Here is a 17,414-nt window from a genome sequence, read left to right as displayed (position 1 = left end):
AAATGCAGAAACCACATCCTTATCTATCCTCTCATAAACTGCAGAAACCACATCCTTATCTATCCTTTCATAAACTGCAGAAACCACATCCTTATCTATCCTTTCATAAACTGCAGGAACCACATCCTTATCTATACTCTCATAAAATGCAGAAACCACATCCTTATCTATCCTCTCATAAACTGCAGAAACCACATCCTTATCTATCCTCTCATAAAATGCAGAAACTACATCCTTATCTATCCTCTCCCAAACTGCAGAAACCAGATCCTTATCTATACTCTCATAAACTGCAGAAACCACATCCTTATCTATCCTCTCCCAAACTGCAGATACCACATCCTTATCTATACTCTCATAAAATGCAGAAACCACATCCTTATCTATACTCTCATAAAATGCAGAAACCACATCCTTATCTATCCTCTCACAAACTGCAGAAACCACATCCTTATCTATCCTTTCATAAACTGCAGAAACCACATCCTTATCTATCCTTTCATAAACTGCAGAAACCACATCCTTATCTATCCTTCTCCAAACTGCAGAAACCACATCATTATCTATCCTTTCATAAACTGCAGAAACCACATCCTTATCTATCCTTCTCCAAACTGCAGAAACCACATCCTTATCTATCCTCTTCTAAACTGCAGAAACCACATCCTTATCTATCCTTTCATAAAATGCAGAAACCACATCCTTATCTATCCTTTCATAAAATGCAGAAACCACATCCTAATCTATCCTCTCATAAACTGCAGAATCCACATCCTTATCTATACTCTCATAAAATGCAGAAACCACATCCTTATCTATACTCTCATAAAATGCAGAAACCACATCCTTATCTATCCTTTCATAAAATGCAGAAACCACATCCTTATCTATACTCTCATAAAATGCAGAAACCACATCCTTATCTATCCTTTCATAAACTGCAGAAACCACATCCTTATCTATCCTTTCATAAACTGCAGAAACCACATCCTTATCTATCCTTTCATAAACTGCAGAAACCACATCCTTATCTATCCTTTCATAAAATGCAGAAACCACATCCTTATCTATCCTCTCATAAACTGCAGAAACCACATCCTTATCTATCCTTTCATAAACTGCAGAAACCACATCCTTATCTATCCTTTCATAAACTGCTGGAACCACATCCTTATCTATACTCTCATAAAATGCAGAAACCACATCCTTATCTATCCTCTCATAAACTGCAGAAACCACATCCTTATCTATCCTCTCATAAAATGCAGAAACCACATCCTTATCTATCCTCTCCCAAACTGCAGAAACCAGATCCTTATCTATACTCTCATAAACTGCAGAAACCACATCCTTATCTATCCTCTCCCAAACTGCAGATACCACATCCTTATCTATACTCTCATAAACTGCAGAAACCACATCCTTATCTATCCTTTCATAAACTGCAGAAACCACATCCTTATCTATCCTTTCATAAACTGCAGAAACCACATCCTTATCTATCCTTTCATAAAATGCAGAAACCACATCCTTATCTATACTCTCATAAAATGCAGAACCCACATCCTTATCTATCCTCTCATAAACTGCAGAAACCACATCCTTATCTATCCTTTCATAAACTGCAGAAACCACATCCTTATCTATCCTTTCATAAAATGCAGAAACCACATCCTTATCTATCCTCTCCCAAACTGCAGAAACCACATCCTTATCTATACTCTCATAAACTGCAGAAACCACATCCTTATCTATCCTCTCCCAAACTGCAGAAACCACATCCTTATCTATCCTCTCCCAAACTGCAGGAACCACATCCTTATCTATCCTTTCATAAACTGCAGAAACCACATCCTTATCTATCCTTTCATAAACTGCAGAAACCACATCCTTATCTATACTCTCCTAAACTGCAGATACCACATCCTTATCTATCCTTTCATAAAATGCAGAAACCACATCCTTATCTATCCTCTCATAAACTGCAGAAACCACATCCTTATCTATCCTTTCATAAACTGCAGAAACCACATCCTTATCTATCCTCTCATAAACTGCAGAAACCACATCCTTATCTATCCTCTCCCAAACTGCAGGAACCACATCCTTATCTATCCTTTCATAAACTGCAGAAACCACATCCTTATCTATCCTTTCATAAACTGCAGAAACCACATCCTTATCTATCCTTTCATAAAATGCAGAAACCACATCCTTATCTATACTCTCATAAAATGCAGAAACCACATCCTTATCTATCCTCTCATAAACTGCAGAAACCACATCCTTATCTATCCTTTCATAAACTGCAGAAACCACATCCTTATCTATCCTTTCATAAAATGCAGAAACCACATCCTTATCTATCCTTTCATAAACTGCAGAAACCACATCCTTATCTATACTCTCCTAAACTGCAGAAACCACATCCTTATCTATCCTTTCATAAACTGCAGAAACCACATCCTTATCTATCCTTTCATAAACTGCAGAAACCACATCCTTATCTATCCTTTCATAAACTGCAGAAACCACATCCTTATCTATCCTTTCATAAACTGCAGAAACCACATCCTTATCTATCCTTTCATAAACTTCAGAAACCACATCCTTTTCTATCCTTTCATAAAATGCAGAAACCACATCCTTATCTATCCTTTCATAAACTGCAGAAACCACATCCTTATCTATCCTTTCATAAACTGCAGAAACCACATCCTTATCTATCCTTTCATAAACTGCAGAAACCACATCCTTATCTATCCTTTCATAAAATGCAGAAACCACATCCTTATCTATCCTTTCATAAACTGCAGAAACCACATCCTTATCTATCCTCTCCCAAACTGCAGAAACCACATCCTTATCTATCCTCTCCCAAACTGCAGAAACCACATCCTTATCTATCCTTTCATAAAATGCAGAAACCACATCCTTATCTATCCTCTTCTAAACTGCAGAAACCACATCCTTATCTATCCTTTCATAAAATGCAGAAACCACATCCTTATCTATACTCTCATAAAATGCAGAAACCACATCCTTATCTATCCTTTCATAAAATGCAGAAACCACATCCTTATCTATCCTTTCATAAACTGCAGAAACCACATCCTTATCTATCCTCTTCTAAACTGCAGAAACCACATCCTTATCTATCCTCTCATAAACTGCAGAAACCACATCCTTATCTATCCTTTCATAAACTGCAGAAACCACATCCTTATCGATCCTCTTCTAAACTGCAGAAACCACATCCTTATCGATCCTCTTCTAAACTGCAGAAACCACATCCTTATCTATCCTCTCATAAACTGCAGAAACCACATCCTTATCTATCCTTTCATAAACTGCAGAAACCACATCCTTATCTATCCTTTCATAAACTGCAGAAACCACATCCTTATCTATCCTTTCATAAACTGCAGAAACCACATCCTTATCTATCCTCTCATAAACTGCAGAAACCACATCCTTATCTATCCTTTCATAAAATGCAGAAACCACATCCTTATCTATCCTTTCATAAAATGCAGAAACCACATCCTTATCTATCCTCTCATAAACTGCAGAAACCACATCCTTATCTATCCTTTCATAAACTGCAGAAACCACATCCTTATCTATCCTCTCCTAAACTGCAGAAACCACATCCTTATCTATCCTTTCATAAACTGCAGAAACCACATCCTTATCGATCCTCTTCTAAACTGCAGAAACCACGTCCTTATCTATACTCTCATAAACTGCAGAAACCACATCCTTATCTATCCTTCTCCAAACTGCAGAAACCACATCCTTATCGATCCTCTTCTAAACTGCAGAAACCACATCTTTATCTATCCTTCTCCAAACTGCAGAAACCACATCCTTTGCAATCCTCTCTCAGACCATTCCTCATCCTCTCTGAATCAAACCATTTTTGTTATTGCCCAGTAATTTCTGTTCCTCTTTCACTAACTGTGTCAGTTTATTGTTGATGATGCATTCTGAATCAAATCAAGCTGCTCCAATGTGCATTCCAATCCAGTTTGGATTGTGGTTAATCGTGAACTATCACATCTGCTTCAGTTTCTGTCTTATCTTCCTGTTCAGTCAGGCTTTGCCCAGGTGAACTTGCTGTGCTCAGAAGTCAGTTAAGCGACCTGCCCAGCTTCATGGTTTCTCTCAGGGTAACTTGATTGTGTTCCTGGTTCCTGCATTAATCATTCATTCATTGTTTAATACTCAACCTGTGGAGAAACATATTCATTTTACAGCAGGAACTGTGTTCAGTTTTGCCACCAAACCTCAGGAATGATATATAAACAAGAAACACTGGAAATAGTCCTCAGGTCTGGCAGTATATTTGGGGAGAGAAGCAGAGTGAACCTTTCGGCCCAGTGACCCTTCATCAGAACATCAGAAGGCTACCCGCCCGGGTGATTGACGTTAGGTCCGATCAAATGGGAGCAGAGGGGCGGGGTGGTGGGTCCTCCAACCAATCGCTGCGAGCGAGGGGCGGGGCTTGTGTGACGGACAGATGGTGGGGGGGACGCCCCTCTTGCTATTGGTCCAGCGCTACCGTCAATCACCAGGGCACTATGAGCTGTCAGGTGAAAGGTCGCGAGCGGGGTTGGAGCATGCCCAGTGCTGGTGTGGGACCGGACGGAGGCGGTGGAGTCGGACCACCAGCCGCGGGTGAGAAGCAGCGGGAGAGGGAATGGAGCCGGCGGGTGGGCCTGAGAAACACCCGGTGTAGGCCTCGATAGCCGCAATCGGAAGCTCCCGGTCCCGCGTTTGCACCGAGCGGGCCGGCAGCTGCGGGGCTTCTCCCGGTGACAGGCCCGGGGTTAACGGCCGCCAGATTTCCAGCTCTTTTGGAGGAATTAAAGATTAATAAAGTGTAACATCAAAGGAGAAAACTTTAAAGGAAACTGAGCTCAGTTATAAAGGGGCCTGGGGGAGGGGAGGGACCATTTGGGACACAGCACAGGGCAGGAGGTCCCCCCTCCCCCACTCCCCAGCAGTTAAGAGTTGGTTTGTATCGGGGTGGGTGTTGGATGTGGAAGCTGAGCTGTGTAGGTCTTTATTGTTTCATCAGTTAAAGAGAGGGGCACCAGTAATATGCAGTTAAAAAAAAACGATAAATCAAACGGAAATGTCATTCCTAGGGATGATGTTACACTCCAGTCCCTCTGGAGCCCATTGGTCACGGAAGGCCTCAAGCATACCAGCAGAACCAGCAGACACTATGTGCTCCTTCTCCAGGGACACCCGTGCACTGACTGAGCAACAGAAGAGAGACAGACAGACAGTCTGGCTGCACGACCCCCTTGACTGCTCACTGCCTGGACCTGTTGATGGCCTCTTTGGCCAGGCCCAGGAGAAGTCCCATGAGGCGGTCCCTTGACTTCAATTCAATACAGTTTCAGTTCATTATCCTTAAGGAAATTTATTTTGGGTACGTTCATTAAAATGACATATGAAGAATAAGAATAAAAAAGAAAATTACCCTATCACAAAAGGTCTAACTTAATTAAAATAGATGTTAAAAACTAATTCCAGTACTTTACAATAATCAGTCACAATCATGAATGTGTATTTTCATCCATTCATCAGGCTCTCTGTTAAACATTCTTATAGAAAAAGGCACAAATGAGTTTGAGAACTTGCCACCATCTTTGTAGGGACAGTGTACTGCAGAGCGCATGAATGGCCATCCTGGGCCAGGAAGCAGGAGGAGAGAATGTTGTGAATTTCTATCCTGGACTGTCAGTGATGGCTTTTGTAAACTCCTTTTACAGAGTATTACAAGGGGAGGATTTTCAATCAACAAACTCAAACCAAACATCACATCAAGATGTGACAGAGTCACTCGATTCATCAGGACCTGAAGATCATCGGCTTTGAATGTGGAAGGGAAAAGGTTTGTCTGTTCTGTCATGGGAAAAGATTTCTTACTCAATACCTCCTTTTTGAAGCCCAAGATCCCATATGTGACAAAGCCCTGGTTAGACCACACCTGGAGCACTGTGTTCAGTTCTGGGCACCACACCTTAGGAAGGATAATTGCCCTTGGAGGGAGTGCAGGACAGATTTACCTTTTTTATAAAGCTGGACTTCAAAGGTTAAATTACGGGGAGAGATTACACAAATAAATCTTGCACAGAGGGGGGCTGTTTGGCCCATTGAGTCCGTGCCATTTCACTATTGCAATGCTCTCCCCATTGTCCTGTAGGTTTATTTCCCTCAAGTGTCCATCCAACTTCGTTTTGACATTATTCATTGTTTCCTGGTCCTGCGTTTGCACCAAGCGGGTTGGCAGCTGCGGGGCTTCTCCTGGTGACAGGCCCGGGGTTAATGGCCACCAGATTTCCAGCTCTTTTGGAGGAATTGAAGATTAATAAACTGTAACATCAAAGGGCAAAACTTTAAAGGAAACTTAGCCGAGTTATAAAGGGGCCTGGGGGAGGGGAGGGAGGGAGGAACCATTTGGGACACAGCACAGGGCAGGACGACCCCTCTCCCCCACTCCCTGGTTCCACAAAGACTCCCCTTGGACTGGGCCACACCTGGGCAGGGCTGGCACAAGGTGCATGCAGGAAGCTGCAAGTTGCTAGGCTGAGCCGTGGACTGGGAGGAGTGGGGGGTTTGACTGACAGGCCTGGGGAGGGGGATATCAGGGCAGGTGCACACACTGCTCCCCCTTTTCCTCCTGGGATGTTTTGCTGGAGTCGTGTTGCTAAGTGTTTCTAAACTCTGTCTCCCTATCCCGGTAATGTCCGTGGTTTGTAGGTTGCTGCGAGTGTTGGACTATATTGCCTCACCTCATTCTTCCTCCTCCTTCCACTCTGAGTTCCAGGCTGCAGGCTCAATGTGCCTGAAATGTGTACTGTGTTTCTCTCCACAGATGCTGCCTGACCTGCTGAATATTTCCAGTAATTCCTCCTTTGATTTCAGATTTCCAGCATCCGTAGTATATTGATTTTATTTTAATGCAAGCATTTCTTACAGAACTGAGTCGAGAAACGCAGACAGACCAATTAAAAGCTGTTTGTATCGAGGTGGGTGCAGGATGTGAAAGTCAGTCCCTGATTTGTGCAGGTCTTTTTTGTTGCATCAGTTTGATCTGGAGTGGAGATGGAGGAGCAGCTGCTGGCTTTAATCCCGAGTACTTTTGAGCCCAGTCGGGTCCAGCAATTTCCAATGTGAGACTGTCAAGGGAGGTAGATTCCAGGGGAGATGAGGTTGTTAAACAGACATCAACCACTCAGTGTGAAGAGTATAGTTTCAGTAACAAGTATTTCTGTAGAGGCTTTTAATCCATTCTATATACACATTTTTTTAACTTCATTCTTGGGATATGGACGTCACTAGCCAGACCAGGAGATATTGCTAATCCCCAGTTGTCCATTGAGAAGGTGATGGTGGGCCTTCTTCTTGAACCGCTACAGTCCATGTGGTGAAGGTGCTCCCACAATGGTGTTAGGGAAGGAGTTACAGGATTTTCACCCAGTGATGATGAAGGAACGGTGATATATGTCCAAGTTAACAACAACTTGTATTTATGTAGCACCTTTAATGAAATAAAATGTTCCAAGGCTTTTCACAGGAGTGTTTATAAAGCAACATTTGACACTGAGCCACATGAGATATCAGGGCAGATGACCAAAAGCTTGATCAAAGAGGTGAGTTTTAATCAGTGTCTGAATCAAAGAAGGTGAGGTAGAGAGGCGGAGAGGATTAGGGAGGGATTTCCAAAGCTTATGGCCTTGGCAGCTGAAGGCACGGCCACCAGTGGTGGAGCAACGAAAATCAGGGATGCTCAAGATGCCAGAATTAGATGATCCCTGATCTCTCGGAGGGTTGTAGGTCTGGAGGAGATTATAGAGATAGTGAGGGGTGAGGGAATGGAGGGATTTGAAAGCAAGAATGAGAATTTTCAAGTTGAGGTGCCGCTTAACTGGGAGGCAAACTGAGTGGCAGATTCCCTTCCCTGAAGGACATTAGTGAACCAGTTGGGGTTCTAAGTCAATCCAGCAGCTTTCATGGTCACTTTTTCCTAGTGCCGGCCCCATAAATTACCAGATTCATTCAGCTCCATTTCACAACCTGCCTTTGCGTTTTTGTGGGTTCTCTCACACTTTTTATTTTCTGTTTCAAATCAATTTCACAGGGTTTTAGAAGGGGAGGAATTGCAGCCGTGAAATGCAAAGCAAACGTCAGATCAGGATCTGAAGGAGTCGCCCAGTTTATCAGAACCCGAATGTCACCGGATTTTGAACCTGAAAGGAAAAAGCAGCGATCGCAGTGGGGAGAAACTGTACACGTGTTCTGTGTGTGGACCAGGTTTCAGTCGATCATCTGGCCTGTCGAGTCACAAGCGCAGTCACACTGGGAAGAAACCATGTAAATATGGGCACTGTGGAAAGGTACTGAATTATCCGGTTGAGCTGGAAACTCATCCACAGTCACACCCTGGAGAGGTCGTCCACCTGCTCCGAGTGTGGGAAGGGATTATTCACTCAGGCATCCGACCTACTGACACATCAGTGAGTTCACTCTGACGAGAGACCTTTTAAATGTCCATTCTGCTGAACTGATGTCCCATCAATATGTTCACACTGACGAGACACCATTCACGTCTTCTCACTGTGGGATTGGGTTCAGGCAATCGCCTGATCTCACTGTACACCAGAGGGTTCACACTGGGGAGAGGCCATTCACCTGCTCTGAGTGTGGGAAGGGATTCACTACTTCATCCCACCTTCTGACACACCAGCGGGTTCACACTGGGGAGAGGCCATTCACCTGCTCTGAGTGTGGTAGGGGATTCACTACTCCGTTCCATCTTCTGATACACCAGCGAGTTCACACTGGGGAGAAGCCATTCACCTGCTCCGAGTGTGGGAAGAGATTCACTCAGTCATCCAACCTGCTGAGACACCAGCGAGTTCACACTGGCAAGAGGCCATTCACCTGCTCTGAGTGTGGGAAGGGATTCACTACTTCATCCCACCTTCTGACGCACCAGCGAGTTCACACTGGGGAGAGGCCATTCACCTGCTCTGAGTGTGGGAAGGGATTCACTACTTCATCTGACGTGCTGGCACACGAGCGAGTTCACACTGGGGAGAGACCATTCACCTGCTCAGAGTGTGGGAAGGGATTCACTCAGTCATCCAACCTGCTGACACACCAGCGAGTTCACACTGGGGAGAGGCCGTTCACCTGCTCAGAGTGTGGGAAAGGATTCACTACTCCATTCAACCGGCTGATACACCAGCGAGTTCACACTGGGGAGAGGCCGTTCACCTGCTCAGAGTGCGGGAAGGGATTCACTCAGTCATCCAACCTTCAGAAACACCAGCGGGTTCACACTGGGGAGAGGCCGTTCACCTGCTCAGAGTGTGGGAAGGGATTCACTCAGTCGTCCAGTCTTCTGACACACCAGCGACTTCACACTGGGGAGAGGCCGTTCACCTGCTCAGAGTGTGGGAAGAGATTTACTCAGTCATCCAAACTGCTGAAACACCAGCGAGCTCACAAATAACTCGGGAATGAGACATTTCCGTAAAATACCAGATTTATGACATTGAGGTTTTGGATATCCACCATTGGCTCCCTTTCTGACGTTAACCAAAAGACTGGCTTCAAAAGCAAATTGGAACGATCAGCTCACTGACATTCTGATTTTTGTTTTAATGCCAGACAACCACAAAGCTGCCCAGAGGTCTTTTTAACATGTTTTTAATTTGTCTTTATTTTTTATAGTCTTCCACCTTGGTGGAAATGAACTTCAACCAGGAAAGCAAGTGGGTGGAACTTCATACTCCTTCACAACTTCAGTGTGTCAGTTTTCTGTAAATGGCCAAAAAGGTGTGTGTAAACACAGACCAATTCCCAATGTTTGTTTTTGCCTTCATGGGATATCTTAGCAGAGAGCACCTGAGAACTGACACAGCTCATTTGACATGGTTTAAAATTAATGGTGCAGGATCAGTAGCTGGCAAGTCGCTGGTCTGCAGCAAAAACATTGGTCTGTCAATAGGAATTTGAAACTTGCTTCCATTTACACAGCAGTGTGTGTCTGAAGTAATTTCTGAAAACTCTGCACAAACTGGTTACTGTATGTGAATATCCTGCAGTGAGCATGAGCTGTATAAACTGAATATATCCTGTACTTTGCAGCAACTGAAGTGATCTGGAATTTCCACTTATCTGTTTGCTCAGGTGTATGGCTGAATTCCATTCATTGTTCATCTCCATTTTCACTGTCGACTGCCCCAGTCACACTGTAAACCTTGAGTCAGTGTGAAGCTGTCTTTTGCACCATAGTAATGCAAGGCAAGGAGTATAACTCTGGCCATTTTCTTCAATGTGTGCTTTGGCATTGCTGAAGATTATCTGGAAAAGGCTGTCCTGCACCACAAATCCTGTGCATTGGCTACAGTGCAACTATCCTGTGAACTCACTACAGTCACTATAAGTGGTCACTGGGCTTCTGAGACTGATGGCACAATACTCTGTACATGTATGAATATGTATATACAGAGTGCTGCCTTGCTCCAAGCCAACACAATAGTTATGATTTTCAGCTCACCTTGCTGTTAAATACAGCTGCCACTGCACCAATTGATGCAGTAGAACAGGAGCCAGAAGTGTTCACCACTGTTGGGATATACAGCTGTCCATTGGACCTGCTGCATTGTCACAGGGCCATTACCAAACTTTTGAGCCTGATTTGGGGATGATGCAACAGAACCTCAAACTTGTTACTGTAGAGGTCATTGTTGGCTGACCCTCGATTTGAGGATGATGTCTCAACCTCGCGAATTTTTGCCAAGGGGCTTCAGGTCACTGAACAGGCTGATTCATGACCCGCAAATCGTTGGGCACATGGGGCAGGACGTCCCCCCAACTAGTGGGACCCGGAGTGCAGGATTTGCTTCCTCGAGGTATAACACGAGTCTCATTACTTTTCCACTGTTGCTAGCAAGAGCTGCTACAGTATTTATGTTGCTTAATATTTGGATTCCTTGGAGAGGAAAACCACATTTATAATTAGTTTTCATTAAGATTGTAATGAGATTTGCAAACAAGATTATTCTAGTTTTGAATCTTTAGAATGTGACTATTGTAAATTATAAAATCTACCATGAGTCGTATTTAAAAAACAAGCATTCTATCCATAGAGGCACCACATTTGCTAAAGTTAATAAGATTATTTTCCTCTTTTGTGCTTGGAGGTAAAAGTCCAAAGGAAAATTGGGTCGGGAGTATCACACGCTCCTAACAGAATGTATGTGATATTCCTGTCCATTGACATTAATGGACAGTAAATTGGACAGGCTGTATAACTGGTATACAATCCTCCCTACCTGGTTTTGCTTTCTGCTTCGTTCAGGTGATTATGTCATAACACAAAATAAGAAAAATGACCCCACTTATGTTCAAGTTTCTGGATTGTCAATGTCTCTGAAATGGTTACTTTTTATTAATTTATATACCTACTGATTTGTGCACATCACTTACCAAGGTACCAGAATGTGCCATCTGGTATGTTTATATATATCGCTTTCCATTAAAGTTGACACATCTTCACAGAACACCTTTTACATGAACAAGCTATAAATAGGCAGAAGCAGGACATTGAGAACATGAAGCTCCGTAAAACCAATTATCAGCTGTCAGGTAAGTCTCATGAAATTGTATTGAGTACAGTGCAATTTTATTCATTACAGATACAAAATTGCCATTACTCAACTAGTTTGCTTCAATAACAGTGCTATAATTACAGGATTCATCGTCAAAAAAAAAAAAAATCGGACTTGTTTAGTCTTCGGTTACTAATTTTCAGACCTTTTGGTCTTTGGCCACTCTCACCCCTGCATTTGTTACTTGTTTTTGTAAAATACTGTCCCTATTAGTGCTCAACTGCTGGATAACTCTGATTACATTTCTATGTGTTTATACATGTCTATAAAGTGTCTGTGTGCCCAGATTTAACTAAGTTGTGATTTGTAACCAATAAATGATGTTTTGGGCATGACTTGTAGTCTGGTATCTTGGTGATTTGTCAAGAAAGATTTCATTCACTCACTCAGCAGCTTGAGAGGAACCAGACTGAGGTTTAATGAACATAAGAAATAGGAGCTGGAGGAGGCCATTTGGCCCTTCGAGTCTGTTCTGCCATTCACCAAGATCATGGCTGATCTTCTACCTCAACTCCACCTTCCCGCACTATCCCCATATCCCTTAATTCACTCAGTCCCCAAAAATCTATCAATCTCTGTCTTAAATATACTCAACGACTGAGCATCCACAGCTCCCTGGGGTAGACAATTCCAAAGATTCACAACCCTTTCAGTGAAGAAATTTCTCCTCATTTCAGTCCTAAATGACCGACCCCTTATCCTGAGACTGTGACCCAGTGTTCTAGATTCCCCAGACAGGGGAAACATTTTCTCAGCATCTACCCTATCAAGTCCCTTAAGAATCTATTATGTTTCAGTCAGATCACCTCTCATTCTTTTAAACTCCAGGGAATATGGGCTGAGTCTACTCAATCTCTCCTCATAGGAGGAAATAGGCATCGTGGTTATGTTACTGAACTAGTAATCTAGAGGCCCGGGCTAATGATGCAGAGACATAAATTCAAATCCCACCATGGCAGTTCAGGGATTTAAACTCAATTAAGTAAATTCAATTAAAAGGTTAGTATTGATAATGGTTGAACAATCTGCCATCTGATCTTGTGTGGAGGAAAATTCCTTCTTCTTAAGACTTGAACGCATGTGAGAGCAGCAGGGAGAAAATCCCAAACAGTGTAGGTGCGAGAACACAGCCCTGTTTCACGCCACTCAGGATAGGAAAGGATTCTGATGAGGCACCACTATGTTGAATTGTGCCTTTCATATCGTCATGGAACGAGGTGATGATACTTCGTAGCTTTGGTGGACATCCAATCTTTTCTAGTAGTCTGAAGAGACCACGTCTGCTGACGAGGTCAAAGGCTTTGGTGAGATCAATGAAAGCAACGTAGAGGGGCATCCGTTGTTCGTGGCATTTCTCCTGTATCTGGCGAAGGGAGAACAGCATATCAATCAACAGTGGATCTCTCTGCTCGAAAGCCGCACTGTGCCTCAGGGTAGACACGCTCAGCCAGCGTCTGGAGTCTGTTTAAAATGACTTGAGCGAAGACTTTCCCCACAATGCTGAGCAGGGAGATTCCACAGTAGTTGTTGCAGTCACCCTTGTCCTTATAGAGGGTGATGATATTGGCATTGCGCATGTCCTGTGGTACTGCTCCCTCATCCCAGCACAGGCAAAGCAGTTCATGAAGTGCTGAGAGTATAGCAGGCTTGGTACTCGTGATTATTTCAGGGGTAATGCTGTCCTTTCCAGGGGCTTTTCCACTGGCTAGAGAATCGATGGCATTACTGAGCTCCGATTTTGTTGGCTGTTTGTCCAGCTCATCCATGACTGGCAGAGACTGGACTGCATGGAGGGCAGTCTCAGTGATGACATTTTCCCTGGAGTACAGTTCTCGGTAGTGCTCCACCCAGCGGTCCATTTGCTTGCATTGGTCAGTGATCGTTTCTCCTGATTTAGACTTGAGAGGGGCGACCTTCTTGATGGTTGGCCCAAAAGCTCTCTTAATGCCGTCATACATTCCTCTGATGTTTCCGGTGTCGGAGGTCAGCTGAATACGACTGCATCGGTGTTGCCAGTAGTCGTTTGCACACAGCCTGGGTGTTCTTCTGCGGTGCTTCTGGCGGCTTTAAGTGCTAAGGATGTTAGCTCACTGGGGGCTTTCTTGTAGTTCAGCAGTGCAATGCACTTAGTGCCTCTGACTGGTTCCATCTCTTCAAAAAGTGAGATTGAAACCAGTCTGCATTCTGCTTCTCACGTTTGCCAAAGGTGGTCATTGCTGAGTCATAGACGGCATCTCTGATGTGGGCCCACTTGGTCTCTGCATCCCCTGCAGGGCTTTGAAGGGCTTTTTCAAGTGAATTGAGAAACTTTTGTGACAGCTGTGGATGAGAAATTCTGTTAGGGTTGATGCGTGGGCGGCCTTTCTGCTTGGAGTGATGGAACTTCTTTGGTTTGAGTCTAACTTTGCTGCACACCAGGGAGTGGTCAGTCTCGCAGTCCACACTGTGGAAGCTGCGTGTGATTTGGACATTATAGAGGCTCGCCTTGTGATGATGAGGTCCAGCTGCTGCCAACGACGTGATCTTGGGTGCCTCCAAGAAACCTGGTGACAGGGTTTGGTTTGCAATAATGAGTTGGTGATGCAGAGGTTGTGATAGGTACACAACTCCAGTACTCCATACAAGATCAGATGGCAGGTTGTTCAACCTTGCCCTTCTAAGAGCAAAGACCGAAGTGCAGAAAGTCCCCTTCAGGGAACTCCTCTTTGCTGACAATGCTGCATTAGCATCCCACACAGAAGAGTGTCTGCAGAGACTCATCGACAGGCTTGCGGCTGCCTGCAACGAATTTGGCCTAACCATCAGCCTCAAGAAAATGAACATCATGAGGCAGGACATCAGAAAAGCTCCAATATCGGCGACAACGCTCTGGAAGTAGTTCAACAGTTCACCTTCCTGGGCTCAACCATTACCAGTAACCTGTCTCTTGATGCAGAAATCAACAAGTGCATGGGAAAGGCGTCTGCTGCTATGTCCAGACTGGCCAAGAGGGTGTGGTAAAATGGCACACTGACACGGAACACAAAAGTCCGAGTGTTTCAAGCCTGTGTCCTCACTACCTTGCTGTACAACAGCAAGGCCTGGACAACGTATGTCAGCCAACAGCGACTTCTCAACGCATTCCACCTTCGCTGTCTCTGGAAAATCCTTGGCATCAGGTGGCAGGACCGTATCTCCAACACAGAAGTCCTCGAGACAGCCAACATCCCCAGCATATACACCCTACTGAGCCAGCAGCACTTGAAATGGCTTGGCCATGTGAGCCACATGGAAGATGGCAGGATCCCCAAAGACACATTGTACAGCGAGCTGGTATCAGACCCACCGGCTGTCCATGTCTCCGCTTTAAAGACGTCTGGAAACGTGACATGAAGTCCTGCGACATTGACCACAACTCCTGGGAGCCAGTTGCCAGTGATCGCCAGAGCTGGTGGACAGCCATAAAGACGGGGCTGAAGAGAGGTGAGTTGAACAGGCTCAGCAGTTGGCAGGAAAAGAGACAGAAGTGCAAGGAGAGAGTCAACTGTGTAACAGCCCCGACAACCAACTTCACCTGCAGCGTCTGTGGAAGAGTCTGTCACTCTAGAATTGGCCTTTATAGCCACACCAGGCGCTGCTCCACAAACCACTGACCACCTCTAGGCGCTTACCCATTGTCTCTCGAGACAAGGCGGCCAAAAAGGAAAAGGAAAGTACCGATAATGGTGACCATGAAACTACCGGATTGTCCTAAAAACCCACCTGGTTCACTAATTGCCTTTAGGGAAGGAAATCTGCCATCCTTACCTGATCTGACCCAATTGTGACTCCAGACCCACAGAAATGTGGTTGACGCTTAACTGCCCTATGAAATGGCCTAGCAAGCCACTCCATTCTATTCAAGGAGGCAGCTCACCATGACCTTCGAAAGGACAATTAGGAATGAGCAATAAATACTGGCCTTTCCAGCAACACCCACATTCTGTGAATAAATAGAACAATCGCCACATCCCAGTACCCAGATGAGTGAACTTTTGTTGCATTCCTTCAAGAGCAGTTATGTCCCTCCTTAGGTAAGGAGACCAAAGCTGCATACAGTACTCCAGGTGGGGCCTCACCAGTGTCCTGTTTAATTGTAGTAAGACTTCTTTACTCTTATACCCCAATAGAGAGAGTAGGAATAAACGGGTCATTCTTGCATTGGCAGGCTGTGACTAGTGGGGTACTGCAAGGATCAGTAATTGGACCCCAGCTGTTCACAATATATATCAATGATTTGGATGCAAGGACCAAATGTAATATTTCCAAGCTCGCAGATGACGCAAAACTCGGCAGGAATTTGTGCTGTGAAGAAGATGCAAAGCAGCTTCAAGGGCATTTGGACAGACCTAGTGAGTGGGCAAGATCATGGCAGATGGAATATAATGTTGAAAAATGTGAGGTTATCCACTTTGGTAGGAGGAATAGATGTGCAGAGTATTTCTTAAATGGTAAGGGATTAGAAAGTGTAGATGGACAAAGATGTACAAAGCCGCTGCACGAGTTCCGGAACCCGGAGCTCAAGCTCGTGCAGCCGATGACACTTCCTGCAGATGTGTTTATCTAGGACACACAGTGCATCCATCACTTTCCACATGCCACAGGCTGTGCATTCCACTCGGCAGAGCTGCCCTACCATAACTGAACTTCACAGACTATTTTTATAAGTAGAATAGCTTACCAGTTACCAACCAGCTCCTTCCACTGCACCAAAGCAAGAACCAAATACTGGAGGGTAAAAAAAGTAGAAAAAATGAGCACCTCCTCGCCCCCTTCACCAAACCTGCCACTCAACAAACTCATATCTCCACACTCAACTTGCAATCTGCACGCCTTGTCAATCTTTTAGTCATTCTCTGCTGTTTTTTTATATTCTGTCCAATATTCTGACCTGCCACCCATCTTTATACAATTATATGCTTTTCCTTTAATTTTGATACATCTTTAGATAACTATGGATAGCGGTTCCTCCCCTCTCCCACCCTATTCATACTGAGAATCCCAGGGTAAAGAGCTGGGACATCCTGTCACATAACACAAAGTCATTTACAGTACCGAAGGAGGCCATTCGGCCCATCAAGTCCATGTCAGCTCTCCAGGGAGCAATCCAGTCAGTCCCACTCCCCCCGTAGCCCTGCAGGTTTATTTCCTTCAAGTGACCATCCAATTGCCTTTCAAAATCATTGATTATTTCCACTTCCACCGCACACATTGGCAGCGAGTTCCAGGTCAGAACCACTTGTTGTGTAAGAAGTTCTTCCTCACATTCCCACTGCAACTCTTCCTCAAAACCTTCAAAGTGCGTTCCCGAGTCCTTGTACCTTTAGTTAATGGGAACAGTTTTTCATTGTCTAATTTATCTAATTTTGTAAATTTCTATTAAATTTCCCCTCAATCTCCTTTGCTCCAAGGAGAACAACCCCAACTTCTCCAGCCTAAACTTGTAACTAAAATGCCCCATTGCTGGAACCGTTCTGGTAAATCTCCTCGGCACCCTCCCTTGGACCCTCACATTCTTCCTGAAATGTGGTGACCAGGACTGGCAGCAATCTTCCAGTTGGGGTCTGACCAAAGCTTTATCAGGGTTAAGCATCCCCCTCTGTCATCGACCTTACTGTTTTCACCCGATCCTGTGCCCCGCCCTACGATACCTTCACTACCCAAACATGACACTGGACCTGCCCTCCTATCGAATTG

General features: G+C 44.5%; 2 pseudogenes; one reads left to right on the top strand and one right to left on the bottom strand.

Annotated features, from left to right (window-relative positions):
* LOC137349169 (zinc finger protein 585A-like) overlaps positions 1-17,414 on the bottom strand; it is a 196,545-nt pseudogene that overhangs the window by 95,599 nt on the left and 83,532 nt on the right.
* The window catches only part of LOC137349165 (zinc finger protein 850-like), a 77,999-nt pseudogene continuing 65,178 nt past the window's right edge, over positions 4,594-17,414 (top strand).

Source organism: Heterodontus francisci, chromosome 34, assembly GCF_036365525.1.
Source record: "Heterodontus francisci isolate sHetFra1 chromosome 34, sHetFra1.hap1, whole genome shotgun sequence".
NCBI classification, from domain to species: domain Eukaryota; kingdom Metazoa; phylum Chordata; class Chondrichthyes; order Heterodontiformes; family Heterodontidae; genus Heterodontus; species Heterodontus francisci.
Note: the sequence above shows the minus strand (reverse complement) of the source record. Positions and strands in the feature narration are given on the sequence as shown.